This window comes from Ruditapes philippinarum, unplaced genomic scaffold, assembly GCF_026571515.1.
Source record: "Ruditapes philippinarum isolate M1 unplaced genomic scaffold, ASM2657151v2 ctg5251_1_1_1_1, whole genome shotgun sequence".
Taxonomy (NCBI): domain Eukaryota; kingdom Metazoa; phylum Mollusca; class Bivalvia; order Venerida; family Veneridae; genus Ruditapes; species Ruditapes philippinarum.
In genome coordinates this window covers 28,250-40,403 of record NW_026859978.1, presented here as the reverse complement: position 1 = coordinate 40,403, position 12,154 = coordinate 28,250, and the positions used below count along the sequence as shown (strand labels likewise).

General features: G+C 29.3%; 2 protein-coding genes across 3 annotated transcripts in view; one reads left to right on the top strand and one right to left on the bottom strand.

Annotated features, from left to right (window-relative positions):
* The window catches only part of LOC132758473 (matrilin-2-like), a 31,051-nt gene that overhangs the window by 15,950 nt on the left and 2,947 nt on the right, over positions 1–12,154 (bottom strand). The gene's annotated exons all lie outside the window — the stretch shown is intronic.
* LOC132758474 (atrial natriuretic peptide-converting enzyme-like) overlaps positions 1,556–12,154 on the top strand; it is a gene marked incomplete at its 3' end in the record, with an annotated part of 38,787 nt that continues 28,188 nt past the window's right edge. The window contains 1 exon segment of one of the 2 annotated variants that reach the window (XM_060750151.1): positions 1,556–1,686. 2 annotated transcript variants of the gene reach the window in all.

Sequence of the window (12,154 nt, the reverse complement as noted above, 5' to 3'; positions counted from 1 at the left end):
TTAATAGTATTTTGAGGGCATACCATTTTAAATTATCAATCGGTTCGTGTACATGCAATCAAAATTAAAACCCCGGTAAGACACTAATCCTCGTTTCAGTTGGAAAACTAACAGTTTATTTTAAAGGGAGTAACAAGGAATTAAACTTGTATTCCCAGTATTTGCAGTCACACTCCAGACCCTACGACAGCACATTATCCTTCATTGATACTTCATGATAAATAAAATATGATCTGAAATATTTGCAACATAGGTATAATCGGCTATTATAAAGTAAAAGAAAAAACAACAAGAATTTTTGCTAAGATATTTCAAAAGAAATAAAAAGAGAGATAAGTAGGTGACTTTCATTGGTCTACCGGCAAGTCAATCCCTTTAGACAAGTTTCACGAAATCTTTATTTCAGCTTACTTTTCTTTTCAAAATCGAAGGAAAAAGAACAATTTGAACTTGTACTTTATAAATGCCAGAACATTCTTTGATACATTCCAAAAAAAGAGAAGAGTTAGCCATTGTTTTAGGAGGGTTTTGGCTGTTGAATTATTCATCAATTTCCAGTTTACAGCTAATTCTTTTATTTTAAATGATACACAGTATATAATATAATATTGTTCAACCTTTAATTAGAGATATTAGAGATCATTCAATGGTTACTTTTCGCCATAATCATATAGAAGGGTATATGATGCATACATGCTCTTTCCTTTTTTAAATATACGCATGTTTTTTTTCTGTCAAATTTGTTGTATGTTAGCTTTTATTCATTAGTCAGGTAATTTGTTTTTTTATTTCCTTTTATATAGCAAAAGAATGCCTGAAAATGGACATCTTTAGGAAACCTTTAAGGTATTCTTCAGTGTTATACTTCTACTATACTTGTTGATCAAAATTCTACTTAAGGCTATCAATTGATCTATTTAACTCTTTATACAACATAATCAATCTTTGCTTTGTGAGTGGAAAACCAAGGTGAACAACTACTTCAGAACATGTTTTGCATTTTAGTTCATATGTACACGTTATTCGACAATTTAATATTAAATGCACTATAATATTAATCATACAAAATGAACAAATTATGAATGATGGAAGAAAGGGAGAGTTAGATGAATGATTAGCGGACGAACGATTGAACGAATAATTTGGAATTGATGACGATTTGACAGCACAAGGTTGTACATCGCTAATCAAAATGCAAGTTATTGTGGCATAAAACCTTGAGTGTCTTTGTTTAGCCTCATGAGAATTACATGCAATCATTAAAAAATCGTAGTAATTTATTTTGTTTGTCAGAACATTGCATGACCTTGTCCATTTTCGGTCTTTTTTATGAAACCGAATGGATTATTAAACAGTTTTCTTTGTGAACGATAAAATATGATATCAAAATCAAGGACTAAAATACATCAGAAACTGTTTATACTTTGATAAGTCAACTAGACTCAAATGTCATATATAAAGGCAAATATTAACTTTCAAGTTAAAATTTCTATGATAACTCAGTTTGAAAGAGTGATTTTGGTAGAAAACTCGTCTTGTGTATTTATATAGTGTATTCCCAAGGTGTCAGCTTGCATGGTGTTTATATAGTATATAAATATTTAGTAGTTTAGGCCAGGAAAACGAAAATGTATTGTCATTGGGAGAGGTAAACATAATATTTAAATGACCAAGCAATTTACTACGGTAAGTATGAAGATTTAATCATGTGTGCGAATTTCACGCTTCCGTAGCTTATTGGATTCACTTGCATGTCAAAGTTATTGCACTGTGTTACCTCCGAAAACATTTAAATACACCTTTATTTGCGGGGTAGACATGTAACTTTTAAATGCGAGAAGTTTATAAAAGATGTATTGCTGGGCCTTTGTGTGTAGTAGTATTTGCGTTAAATGTACGGAATGCATGGAACGTAATTCGGAAACATTCCTGACTAAATCTTTTCTATAGTTCATTAATCATAACTATTTTTGACTATATATGGAAAATTTCAAGCTGTGTTTGATGTACTTAAAACGAATGTGCATTAGCTATAAAATCAGATATTTGAAATTGCGTCGTTGACATTGGCAAATAATTGGAGTTTATCATATCAAATTGGTTGTGACTTTGTGATTAGCAGGTATCTGGGTATACTGTAGTGTATGCTGAGGTTATTCTTTATTTCATGTAAGTACAATATTTCTTTATACAAATATTTTTTATTTTAAATATATATATTATATATTTATATTATTTTATATGATCTACCATGCTTGTTAAATTTGACTCAAGTTTTTTTGCGAAAAAGATATACAGTAACTGTTTGCATTTCCCTTAATCAAGGAAGTGTTTTAATTATAATCGATTTTGATAACGATTTATGAACTGTTATTATAATAGTTTTAAAAAGAAAACTCCATTATTTAGACTAAAATAGGGAATACAAAATACTTGCCACCAAAGCAATTTTGTGTAATTAAGTTGATAAAGATAATAAACAGGAATGTATGCTTGTATGGTTTTAGGTGAAAGTAATACATACAATATAGATATGACTGTCGTGTGTGTAATTAAATTGCGGAACGTATATCACTTCCTAACTTTGCGTTGTCTATCTATTTAGGTAAGAGGTAATATCTTATTTCATGTTCTAAAAAAGAAGTCTTCAAATAACAATAGACTGGGCAGTTTTGACAGGATCCCAATCACGACAGATATTAAGATTTACATAGTATCATATATCGAATGAGTCAGTGTATTAAAGCGAACTTTCATAACATTTCAAAGCTTTCAACACTTTTTATATACAGGTTTAAATAAAGGTCTGTTTATAAACGTTAAACGTGTTTTAAATGTTTATACCTTAACTGCATAAATATGTGAGAAAAGATGCATCCAAAATTTCTTTTTTTTTGTCAGATAAACACATACATGAAAGCGGACTATCGTTTTAAACAAAGGGACTGTTTTTATAGATGAAACCGCCTTCTAAAAGTTTACGCGCATTGATCCGAAAACATAAATCTAAAGTAAATAAAATTAACGCCTTAAATATAAAAGATTATATTTTTGATAAAAAATAATATAAATTTATGAAGAAATATTTGCTTATATACTTATGATAGTTTGCTGTTGTATTTATTCTTGCGTGTTATTGACAGATAAATTGATTAAACTTATATCTTCCTGAATATAGAGAGTTATTGATTAAATATTTGACTTAATCTGTAATGAATTAGTTCCATTTATCGAGCAATAGTTATGTTTTGATTTGATAAATATTTTCACGTATTTTATGATATGTGAAAGAAGTACATCTTTGACTGACCATTTAAAGGGCTCATTTATAATATATTGCAACTAAAAGATTCACTAACTTTATAACTTTTAAGACCTGCATAGTTTGTTGAATGGTAATACATTTTACTGAAAAAAGTACAAAAGTTCGCAATCTCTTAATTCCTTCGAGAATGTACAGACGGACATACATACAGACAAGAAGCCGACAAGCTAGCCAAATGATTGATATAACAACTTGGCTATCTACTACAGCTTGAATGCATTCCTGATCTGACACTGCGTGTGTGTATATGCATTGAATATATTTAAATTTATTTTATCTTATATCAGATAACTATGAAGCTTTATCCACAATAATCAACAAGTACCTCGACTGCATCTCCATAATTTATTACGAAAGCCATATTTGGTGAAATAAGCAAGTACAAAAACGTTTTATAAGAGAAGCTGTAAATACAGTGTGATGTACCCATAGGCAATGTAAATATTGTTGAACAAATAAATGCACTTGAAAAGTTTCTTGGCAATGAATTAACTTAACTTAAATTATACAGGAAATGCGTCCATAAATATCTCTATTTTTCCAAGTCCTGATTTGTATAAAGAAATTACTTTGAATACGGACTTTTAGATGTTTCAACATAAAAAATGATACCCCCTATCCCACGCAGAGTATGTAATAATTAAATCAAACTGGACTTTCAAGCCCTTTACTGACGGACTTTGTTTGTACAGTAGGATTCGTCAAATGGTTAAAAGTTGATCAAATGAAAGACAGGCATTGCATTGCAAAAGAAATCCTTTTGATTTTAAAAATGTTTAACCGTAACTTGTTCAATGTGATACTTAAACAAACCTGAACTGATCATTTCTGTCAAAAAGTTGATTGAGAAACTTGATTCTTAAAGTATACACGTGAACCAATTCAGTAGCATTAAGTGTCTAATGAATATTGATATATGTAAATAAACATTTATTCAAATTTAGAGAAATATATATCTCACTGTTTGAATCATATAAACCATTTTACGGTAGTGATAAAAAAACTACAAACGCGTTTCACTGATTATAAAAGATTTGAATTAAAATGTATGATGCAAGAATGAGCGACTGGGCTGCATCAAATAGCCACAAAACTGACATATATTGCGGATTTTGCAGTTAATGACAGACACGGCATGATGGATATGTTTTATTCTTCAAATATATTGTATAAAATGAAGTTACATGTAAAACGTATTATGACCAAGCAAATGTTTTCTGGTTTGCAAGTTACATGTATTTTAATAAGCTTAAGCTTCTACTCGTCGTGATAATGTGTACCAAAGATATCAAACCAAAATTATCATATATCGCTTGACAAGTATTACATTGTATGTCTTTAACTTTAAGTCTTATGTCGTGACTGCAACTTTTTTTGTTGTTACACTGAGCACATTCATTATCACAATACGTATATTACTTGCCAAAAGCAGTGTAAATAGTATGAAAATTCCGACAAAAATAGACTTCAATGAAATATTTTTATAAGTTCTCATCCTCTATATTTCTTGGGTAAGCACTGGTGTATTAAATGGTGATAAATGAAAAAGCTTAAATTGAAAATATAGCAGGCTTGGTTTGGATGAGACTGTTCATAGACGGTAGTGGTAAAAAAAGCTACATGTACCTTCCACCCCCCTTAGCATCGGCTTAGTAGAATTTTACTTAAAAATAACATTCATACGGCAGTTATCAATGCATCTACAATGAAAGCGGCGTGTGGTCCCCAAGAAGATAAGCGTGTGACCTAAACGAGAAAACAATGCGTAGAATTCTTTTTAATCTTTCTCTTTGATTAAAACTACCCATATAATATTTGCATGTTTACAAATGATAAGTAACATCACATGCTGTTTTGTTGATATAAAATGAATTCTGTGCATGTCTTTGTACTCTTTATCAACAGAAAACTTCAAAATACATTGCACCGATGGACTCACTATAAATCAAACGTTGGTTCGGGTTAAAATGCACTTTATCAGTATTTGTTACGGAAACTAAAACTGCACACCATTGCATGTGGCATTATATCTTAAAACAAATATCAGCATTTACACGTTTATAGCCTCAGCAAATATAGATAAAGTGTGAGAAGAAAAGATCTTTGAATGCAAATATGTTGAGGTAAACTGTCAATTTAATAAAAAAAAAATTACCACGAAAGATAAAGAAAATCCCGATGCTTTTTTGTAATCTAACGCATATTTGGTATTAGAATATTTGCCAAATAAACCCTATGTAAGGAAAAGATCAGGGCAACATCAAGGAAAAAATTTCATATAAAACTGCCAGGGCTGTGTGGAGAGCGATTAAAATGGATTAATTATGGAAGATTTTCCAATTGCGTGACATGCACCGGTATACCTGTTTCAATTTAATACCATATATAAATGCACGAACGCTGATTAAAGTAATAAAATATGCGTTAAAATGTGGGCGTTTACGGAGCCGATCATTCCTTTTATAATACCTGTGATTTTCTAATGCAAAAATGATTTATCTCTGCATCAATATATAACAAAACATAAAACCTTTATAACAAGTGTTCCGCACGGGTCATGGCATATAAAATGTTATCCTGTTAAAGTGATAAAAGACAAGTATTTATGTTCAAAATGACGCATCTAAATTGAATTTATTAATATGCATATGTTGCTTTCAAACATATTTGATGGGAACTAGGCCAGGTACAAAATGCACTAAAGTATTTCCTACCAATAACAAAAAATCATGGTTTTGTACTTTTAAGTGTTTATATAGTAAACACAAACATAATGACAACTCGAACTGTACTTTACCAGACATTTTTTTTATTAAATTTGCCCGAGAAGTACAAAATAAAACAACATTAAAATAGAAGTAAAACATCATCTGCAATAGCAACATTAATAAAAACAAAACACATAATACAATACTGGAAGGCATAGTTTGATTAGTACTCACAAAACATATATAAATAAACACCATTAAACCATATATGAATGAACATAAACATGACAATGAAAGCAGCAGTAACAGAGCATCTAATTACATATAAACAGGAACCGCAGGACATATATCTGGCGAAACAAGAAAAATAAAAATATAATATAATTATACAATATAATAAGTAGATAAAGATATACAATACGTAGAAAGCAAAGCAACATAAACAGGACATAAAAAGAAAAGTATAAACAGACAAATTAAACAACAGCAACAAGACATAATATCATTTGGCATGAAAGAGATCAAGACAACACTATTATTTGGCACCAAGAGACAATATTATTTGACACAATTTAATATTTTTATTTGGCATCAAGACTGATAATATTATCTGACATTAAGACACAATTTAACACTTTTGTTGCATTAAGACATAGTATTATTTGACATTAATTAAGGCGCATATAATTTGGCATTAAAGCACAATATCATTTGACATTAAAGAATCAATATAATTTGACATCAGGATAACAATATTATTTGGTCTCAAAACACAATATTGTTTGGTATAAAGACAAAATATTATTTGGCATCAAGACATAATATTATATGACATTAAGACACATATCATTTGGCATTAAAGCACATACCATTTGACATTAAGACTCAATATCATTTGACATCACGACAACAATATTATTTGGCATCAAAACACAATATCATTTAGTATAAAGACATAATATTATTTGGCATCATGACACAATATCATTTACACGATATCATTTGGCATCAAGAATATAAGACAACATAATTATATAACCTTGCAAAAGGCATGAAAAATAATCACCATAGATATGGGCAACGACGGTAGGCGTTGGCTAAATTCTTGGGATACTATTTTATATGAAATGGAGATAAATGGAGACAAAATATGTAAAAAAATACATCCAATTACTGAAAAGATTGTAACCTTGCCAAACATTTATATCCAAGCCTGTCCTCCCAACTAGATAAACCCTTTGACTGTTTAATTGGGATCATAGCTTATTGTCGAGTTTAATTTCACACCAATTTGATAACGTTGTCAAGAATGCATTATGCATGTGTCACATTCCGCCAAGATTAAGATAATTGTATGTATATGTTGGGTTTGCACGATACATATTCTTCTCGCGATACATCTTTAATAATCATGATGTACATGGTTACTGAAACCTTTGATTCTATTATCATCATATTTAAGTGATAATCTATCAAAGTTGACCGCGTTTTTAATGTTCAAGGACGGCTGTCCCGAAAAAAACGGTTGTCAACAAAACATCCGGGCTTATGATATAGATACATTACACTAAGTGTCAAACACATCTTTTAACACTCTTTCAGAGATTTCATTTTTCAAATCGGGATATGTGAAATGTGAACAAAAGAACAGTTTCCGTTTCCCATTTTAGTTTTATCATTATCTAGCTTGAACTAAAAACGATTTTTTACGATATATCTAGACAAACTTGAACTTTGAACATGATTTTGATACCGGAAGGAAGATATTAACTAATCTTATGATTTTAGAAAGTGGAGACCTATTGAGACCAATTTGAAGAAAGAAAAAGAGAATGAGTCTGTGCATGAGAGATAAGTATAGGTGAAATATTTTTCCTGACCCCCCCCAGCACCGGCTTTATCGTATTCGATCTTAAGCAACAAAATTATTGGAATCGAAGTACCAAAAGGCCCGGTAAAATAAAGTACAAGTTAAGCAAATACTGATGAAGGAAGTCTTTTTCCATATTAAAATATAAGTTGTCCTTGCCAACTTATCGTGTGTCTATTTTTATATATGAAATTGTATGTTTTAAGACATTGCTATGCCAAGTGGTTAAAAGGTGGGATATTTTCTTATCAGCCATATAAGCTCCATACATAGCAACCTTATAAGCATCTATTGGCTGCAATATATGTGTGTATTAAATTGGGAAGTGCTGCCTCAAAAAGCTATGATATGACTTAGATATCAACAAAAGAAAAAAAAATATGTTGAAAACCGTTAAAGCAACACAGAGAGAAAATATTATATCATTTTTGCTAGGAATAATCTTCGTAAAATGTTATACGCGTAAAATATTTGCTAAAAGAGAGAGGAAAAGAGATAAATTACTGACTGTTGTTGTCATTATAACAAAATATTTAGATTTACTACGTCAATAAACTTTAAAAAAAAACTTTAACCGCCTTAATTATGTATCACATTATCCACCGTCTGGCATCCGGAAGGAATTGCGTGATTAACTGTTCAAAACGCACCCTCAAATCTCAAATATTGGGATTATCATTACCAATTTATAACAAACAAACATCAGTATCATTTTCGGACATTGCATTGTTTGAAAACAATGTGAACTGAACACTGCGGGTGAAAGGATGACACCGCATGCCCAAAATTAATAAATTGTGTACGGTATGATCAACATATTGTCATAATGTTAAATATATTTGTTAAAAGTATGAATATGTCAAATGTTCAAAATTATAAGATATTTATTATATAAAGATACTTTTTCTTCTTTTTTTTACAAAAAAATTAGTCATCGCATTTGCCATGTCATAAAAATATAGTATGTGTTGAAATATATCATTCAAGATAATGAGAATTATATCTGTTTGTTTCTGTAAATACGTCCATGTTTATTTTATATGATGTTTTCTTTTATATTTCGATACAAATCGGTATATGTTTATTTTATCGCTTTAAAACTATGTCATGGGATCTCTTCCTTGGTCTTAGATGATTTCCGATTCATCGTGATTGCTTTTATTTTGCAAATAACATTGCGACTGGTATTGCGATAAAATGCATCATGCAATTTCTTTACGATAGTTTTTATGAAAATCATATAAAAAAAACACTGATGAATAAATTAAAGAAAACCATGACAACAGAAGTTATAAAACAATAAATAGAAAATATGAAATTCGAACAATGCATATAGGAATAAGTTTTTTTTAAAGGATGCTCTTTCGTCATTTATTGAGGTAAATGCTATTCCAATACCAGACTATTGACAGTTTGATTAATAAAACAAATAAATAATATGTCCCTTATATGTCTTTAATACTAAAGAACCCATGGTATAAAGGAATAATTAACTAAGGACCACCATGTTACATATCAGTTACTGCTTGTTAAGTTTAGTGTTACACATGGTAATCAAATTACGTCATTTAAGAAAGTGTATAGAGAAAGTGTGTTTATTTTTTCTGTTTTTTGGAATATACTTTACATTAACGGTGGGCCCGCACATCGCACAAAATTGTCCCACTATTATTTTGAAGTAATTATTAGATATTGGACTGATTTCGACTTTTAGCTGTCCCGTGATTTATTTATTTACCAATCGGTTCCATATGAATGATTATAGAATTTTTTCAATTAAAGATATGAAAAGTTGGGTATAATGGAATTTGTAAAATTCAGTCAAATAAATGAATAAATAACATATCTAATCAATGCAATTTAAATCAAGTCTTTGTGTAAAATAAATCAAATGAACATTATGCTTGAGAAATGCTTTTATTTATATTTCTCAAAAGTTTTCATTTTCGGTGTATTTTTACAGTTTCCAAAAAATTTCCCATTGGCAAATTATCTAAACCATCTTTTCTTTTGTTGTTTTTGGCAATAAGTACAGTTACTGTATAATGATTTAGTGTATTTTGTATGGAAGTCAAAATGCTAATTTTGTTAACATTTTGGTACTTTAATGACAAATAATTTCACAATTAGCGCTACTTTCTTCAGGTAAGAATCATCTAACATGCTCAATATCATTATTTAAACGTTAAAATACTCAACTTTGCCCTTTCTACAAACGTAGAAATTTATTCGTTACAGAGGCATAATGTACCTTTAATTAAACGTATTCGTGTGTAAATAAAAAATGTTGTATATAAATGATATAGTAATATTACAAACGACGAAGGATATAAATATGTATTGGGGTAATTGTAATTGGTATATTTTTTTTATATCTTGATCAAAATCATACCTTTCCAAAATCTTTTAATAAAGTGAGTTGTGCATAGTCATATAATTGCTTAACCTACTTAAATAGTAGTTGATTGTTTTCTTAAGGTTTCTTTATTTAGTTTTTATATACTTATGTTTTTGATTTTTGAAAAAAAAAAAAAAAAAAAAAAAAAAAAAAAGACAAAAAAAGACAAAAAAAGAAAAGAAAAAGAAAACACACACAAACACGCATGCACAAGGATTATACAGTTTTTGAAACTTTCATAGCATTTTTGTGCATTTTATTATATTACTCCCTTTGAATTCTTCTTAAAGATAAGAAGGTGTTATATTTTTATAATCATTGATGTTTCACGATTTAAATATTGTGTTATGGCTTACTATCATACTTTAATTTCATTTTTTATTGCATAAAATGATATAACTATGTTGGGAAGTCTGTGAAACAGTTGTTAATCAGCTCATCCTTTAGTTGACTAATAGTAGTGATTGAAATAACTGCCATTTTGTTTTATGGATTGTAATTCATTTAGGTTTTAACAAAATAACACTAAAAAATTATAAGAAAGAAAATAATTTAGCAACTGCTCCTCATCTGGCGTTTTACATTGTACTTTAATTGCATCTTTATTATGATCATGTTTAATATTTGTTGTACAATGGTGGGATGTACAAAAATAATTGTTATCATATTTTCTTTTAGAAAATGTTGTTGCTTTTTCTTTTCTTATTTTTCTTTTAAGATTGCATGAAATAATGAATGACAAAGAAACATTGAATAATATCTGAAATAGAAAATCTTCGTCAATTTATTCTAAAACAACTGTTCGTTTTGGATTTTGATGAAAATCATACAGAAGTACGAGGAATAGTGCGCGAAATAATCAGTAAATCTACTACAACAGCAATCTGTATTATTATATATGTATACAGACGCTTCTTTTAGACATGACCATAAGAATATCGTACAGGTTTCTAAAACTTTAACAGTGGATAGAAGTATTGTTGTAAGTTTATTTGTTAAAATATAACTTTTGGCGTTTTAATACGTGACCCATTTAGAGAGACAACGGGGAAAACACACACTGAAAATAGGGTTTTGACATGTCAAATAATTTTGCTGACATCTAACAATGACACGTGTGACGAAGCATAACTATAAAATAGTAATGTGGAAATTTAAATGTAAAGACTAGATTTACAATTTCAACAGTAATATGATATCTTCATATGAGACAAGCATATCGCAACTTGATATTTTTCATAAATTTGTTTTTTGGTCGCTTAATAGGATTTTTTCAACAAGTCATTTATGATGTGTTTTGATAAGAAATTGTCATTCATGAAATTCTTTTCCGAAATATTTTCTTTGTATAGATACATCAAGCACCTGTAACAGATATTTATAACGAGGGGCTTCACCTTTAACTTTTTCTTTATGATATCAAAGAATCGTGTTCTCAGGGTAAAGTTTTCATTTTGAAACAAGTTCGATTAAAATGAAAATTGAACCATACAGAGGGGATTCACCTCTTCATCTGATATTACAGAGAAATTTTTATACATGTACTCAGGGATAAGTTTTTATTTTGAAACATGTTCGGTCACTTTTAACTGTCAAAACAAGAAATAAAGCTTTAACTCCTCTCCTTTTATCAAACTGAATATTTAGAGCTTTGAAATAGCATAATTTGTTCACAAAGGATACATAACTAGAATAAACTATGGTTTTCATTGGTAAATAATATAATTAATAAAAATACAAGTGCAACTTTTTTTCCCTCAAATTTAAAGGAACCTGTCATGAATAAAATACCATATTATCTATGGCATTTATCATTATTTCTAAGCAGCAACTCTTAGCGAGCCTGTGTCAAT